This window comes from Antrostomus carolinensis, unplaced genomic scaffold, assembly GCF_000700745.2.
Source record: "Antrostomus carolinensis isolate BGI_N321 unplaced genomic scaffold, ASM70074v2 scaffold5860, whole genome shotgun sequence".
Taxonomy (NCBI): Eukaryota; Metazoa; Chordata; class Aves; order Caprimulgiformes; family Caprimulgidae; genus Antrostomus; species Antrostomus carolinensis.
Window position 1 is genome coordinate 13984 of NW_010290421.1, and position 5118 is coordinate 19101.

Below are 5118 nucleotides of genomic sequence, written 5' to 3' on the forward strand. Positions count from 1 at the left end.
GCCAGTGTTTGCCACCAGCCCTTGTGGGAGGGAGGACACAGGAGCTGCAGTGAACAGAGAGCTCTGAAGACCATTTCAGACATAAAATCTCTGAAAAACCATTTTTCTCATTAAATCTGGGACATGTTTAGGGTTGGTCTGAGCTCTCTGAAATCCTTATTCCTTCCCCAAAAGCTGCCTAGATCCTCCTGGCTTACAGGTTCACTCCCTGCTTACAGGAGTCATTAATTTTTGTCCTCCATGGAGAAGAAGTCCCACCTTTATTTTATCTCTCATCTTACTGGAAACACTCACTCAACCCCAGCCATATCTAATCTCACCCCAGAAGATCCCAGAGCCCCATGGTGAAGCAATAGAAGAACAGTGTTGGCCACCAAGCAAGGGACATATCCCAGCACTGGGGAGGATTTAAGCTCAGGAGAAACATCCCATCTGCGTTTGCACCCATCTGAATTGCAACAAGAGCTGAGGAACAACGATGACCCCCATGGTGGTGGCAGATATGGACCCACTGGAAACAACTGGGGTCTCCAGTGTCACGGCATGGGTTGTGCCAACACATCTTGATGCTCACATGTATGAGGGGCTCCAAATCGAAGCAGTTTATAACTTCATCCCTCCAAAAATGGAGTGGTGGGACTGGTCCTTTGGAGCAAAGCACCATCTCGATGGGTTTTGCTGGTGCTGTCTCCAGTTGCCATTGCAGGGATGGAGATTTTGGCAACTCTGACAGGACTTGGTACTTCATGAAGTTTAATGAGGCCAAGTGCAGGGTCCTGCTCCTGGGTCAGGGCAATCCTGAGTATCAAGACAGAGTGAAGGATGGATGGATGGAGAGCAGCCCTGTGGAGAAGGACTTGGGGATACTGGTGGACAAAAAATGGGACAAGACCTGGTAACGTGCACTCGCAACCCAAAAAGCCAGTTATCTCCTGGGCTGCATCCAGAGCAGCGTGGGCAGCAGGTCAAGGGAGGGGGTTCTGCCCCTCTGCTCCGCTCTGGTGAGACTCACCTGGAGCACTGCGTCCAGTTCTGGGGTCCTCAGCACAGGACAGACATGGACCTGTTGGAGTGGGACCAGCGGAGGCCACACAAATGATCTGAGGGATGGAACATCTCTGCTGTGGAGAAAGGATGAGAGAGTTGGGGCTGTTCAGCCTGGAGAAGAGAAGGCTCCAGGGAGACCTTTAAATATATAAAGGAGGTTCATACAAGAGATAAAGAGACATTTTACCAGGGTCTGAAGAGGTTTAGATAGGACACAAGGAAGACATTTGTTACCATGAGGGTGGTGAGACAGTGTCCCAGGTTGCCCAGAGAAGCTGTGGCTGCTCCTCCTTGGAAGTGTTGAAGGCCAGGTTGGACGAGGCTTTGAGCAACCTGGTCTAGTGGAAGGTGTCCCTGCTGCTGGCAGGGGGGTTGGAACTGGATGATCTTCAGAAATCTCTCCCACCCCAAACCATTCTGGGATTCTCTGATTTCAGTGAGGCTGGACATCTGGGGAGCTGCTCTGTACCACCTGGAGGTGGCTCAGTGAGAATTGGGGCATTTAGGCTTTTACCCCCATGAGGGCTGGTCCCACATGAAGGGTTTTGGTTGATTGGAGAGCAGGGTGACATCTCCATCTTTGCACTGGTTGACTGCAAAACTCCCCTTTCCCAAGGAATTTGAGGACATATGGGGTGAAAATGAGATCCTGAAGGGTTTTATTTTCTTTATCCATGATTTAACTTCTGGTTTTCTCCTTCTCTGGAGCAGAAGAAGCTTTTGTTTCAGGAAAGAAGCTGCAGAGATATTGGCTTCTTGTGTTGATGTTTTCCATTTCCAAGCAAATCCCATTTTGGAACCCCCTGAACGTGAATTTGGGAACTGAACATCCCGACCGCAGCGAGCAACAGTGGACTGAGGATCAGAATAGAAGATTGTTTTTCCACAGGGGATTGAACAGCCTGGGTTTGGCTTCTGATGTCCATCCAAATCACGCAGGCGGAGAAGGAATGCTCTGGTTTCAGTCTGCAATGGAGTCACGGGTTTAATTTTAGCTTCTCCAGAGTAAATTTGTAAGCAAGTCGTTAGCAAAGCAAAGCTCCCTATGAAGGATGGAAAGAGCAGAAGAACTGGAGCCTCCTTTCTCACCCACAACGTGGTACTCCTCAGCCCTCCAAAATGGTGATGATGAGCACCCAAAATCCATGTGTCCCTCTTAAAAACCCTGATGTGATTCATTTGTGCAGGTCAGAAGATGTGTTGGGACATCGTGGAGTGATGCCAACACTGGGATGGCAAAGCTGTGCTCAAAGAGGAGCCATGAATGCACCAAAGGATCTTCGTTTTGCAAGAGCAAAGGAGGACCCAAGGCCAAGTGCAAGGTCCTGCACCTGGGATGGGACAATCCTGGTTATCGGTACAGGCTAGGAGATGATGTGCTGGAAAGCAGCCCTGAGGAAAAGGACTCAGGGGAAGTAGTGGATGATAAGCTAGAGATGAGCCACCAATGTGCATCTGCAGCCCAGAAGGCCAACCGCATCCTGGGCTGCATGAAAAGAAGTGTGGCCAGCAGATGGAGAGAGGTGATTCTGCCCCTCTGCTCTGCTCTGGAGAGACCTCACCTGGAATATTGTGTCCAGTTTTGGAGCCCTCAACACCAGAAGGACATGTCCCTGTTGGAGCATTTCCAGAGGAGACCACAAAAATGATCAGAGGGCTGGAGCAGCTCTGCTGTGAGGAGAGGCTGAGAGAGTTGGGGTTGTTCAGCCTGGAGAAGACTCCACGGGGACCTTATAGTGGCCTTCCAGTACCTGAAGGTGTCTATAAGAAAGCTGGGGAAGAACTGTCCACAAAGGTAGGTAGCAACAGGACGAGGGGTGATGGTTTTAAACTAGAAAAGGGGAGATTTAGGTTGGATATTAGGAAAAAGTTCTTCAATATGATGATGGTGGATCATTGGAACAGGTTGCCCAGAGAAGTACTGGAGGCCCCATCCCTGGATATATTCAAAGTCAGGCTTGATGGGGCTCTGAGTGACCTGCTCTAGTGAAGATGTCCCTGCTCACTGCAGAGGGGTTGGACTAGGTGACCTTTGAAGGTCCCTTCCAACCCAACACATTCTATGATTCTAAAGATCCAAAAAAAGGTGCCATTAAACTCCCACCAAAACACAGAGGAGCTTCAGCGGGTACAATTTATGTGTGTGAAAAAAGATTATCCCAGGAGGAATCAAACAAGTTTAATTTCCTCTGTGGCTTTCCATGGTTGATAGTTACTGCTGGACGTCAACATCAGCCTCTGCTTTGCTCACAGCTCTCAGATGTCCTGGTGGGTTGGTGCTGTCCACAGAGCTTCCAAGATCCTGTCAGAAGAGCAGTCACGTCAAAATAGACCCAGAAAGATCTCAAAATTTCACCACCTTCTTCTTGAGTGTCCTTTCCTCTCTGCCAGGGCATGTGAAGAAATAGCTGATGGTGCTTTTCCTTCGATAGCTTCTGTAGGATCCAGCAAATGCCACCACTCAGTCACTTAACTCACAACTCAGTATTTGTCAGGTTGAGTTTGCTTCTCCTCTCTTTGGTGGGATTGTGAAACTCCTGAAACCTTGGTGTGTCGAAAGGATTTGCAAATGTTTTTAGCAATGAACCTCTGAGCTTCAGGTCGTGCAAGGTGGGAATGTTGCAACGGCAGCTGGTGTTGCAACTGTGTTAGACCAGGATAAGGGCAGATGTCTGGCTGAAAATGCTCTCTGGCAAAGAGATAATTGTCAGTGTATAGAATCATAGAATTGTAGTGGTTGGAAAAGACCTTTGAGATCATCAAGTCCAACCATAAACCCAACACTACCAATTCCACCTCTAAACCATGTCCCTAAGCACCTCATCTACCCGTCTTTTAAATCCCACCAGGGAAGGTGACTCCACCACCTCCCTGGGCAGAATTCCTTTCTTAAAAAGAAAGATAAGATTAAGTTTTCTTTCTTAACATGAGTGTCCAGAGGAGGGACACAAAACTGGGGAAGGGTTTAGAGGGGAAGCCATGTCAGGAGAGGCTGAAGTCACTTGGTTTGTTCAGCCTGGAGAAGAGGAGACTGAGAGGAGATCTCATCGTGGTCTAGAACTTCCTCCCAAGGGGAAGAGGAGGGGCAGGCGCTGATCTCTTCTCTCTGGCCACCAACGAATGCCAGGAGCAGAGGGAATGGCAGGAAGATGTGGCAGGGGAGGGTGAGGTTGGCCATGAGGAAAAGGTTCTTGAGGCAGAGGGTGGTGGAGCACTGGAACAGGCTCCCCAGGGAGGTGCTCATGGCACCAAGCCTGACAAGATTCCAGCAGCATTTGGCCAAGGCCCTCAGGGACATGGTGTGAATGTTGGGATTGTCCTGTGCAGGGCCAGGAGTTGGACTGGATGATCCTTGTGGGTCCCTTCCAACTCACAACATTCAATGATTCGATGATTCTAACATTTCCAAGCAGGGAAAAGTCCAAAGCTCAAGCACTTGGGTAGCAAAGTCCTTCCCCCTTCACAACTGAAGCTGGATCAATATGAATTTTTTCACGTGAACAAATATTTATGGAGATGCCACCACAGTCTCATGATGGGTTGGTCATACCCCTTGGAAATGAGGCATTCACCACAAGGGAAACAGCCAGGAGGTGGTGGGGACCCACAAGTCAACGTGGTCACAGACACCTCCTCACTCTGTAAAGGAAAATACATTTTGCTGTGGGGTGTCATTAACCCTCAGGATCCCCTGCCCCACAGAGCAGAGGACTTGGGACAACATCAGATTAATTAATCGGAGGTGTAGCTGCTTTTGCTGCTTGGAAAGATTTATGGTTCATGGTTGGTCCTTGCCACCTCCATGAAAGTTCAAATCACCCTGATCTCAGCAGGTAAATATGGAGGAGAAAAAATAAACTTTATTTTCTGTCCCCACTTTAAATATCTTGGAAAATAATCACTCCAACTGGGAATGACAACAACATGGAAGCACAGAAATCATCGCTCTGCTTTCTCCTCCAAATTCATGTATTTAGGTCTGGGTGCAGCTCACTCACCAGCAGCAAGACTGCAGGCAAGAAAGAAACCCCCCAAAAAATAGACATCGCAGCAGAAAACTAGTGCCCACTT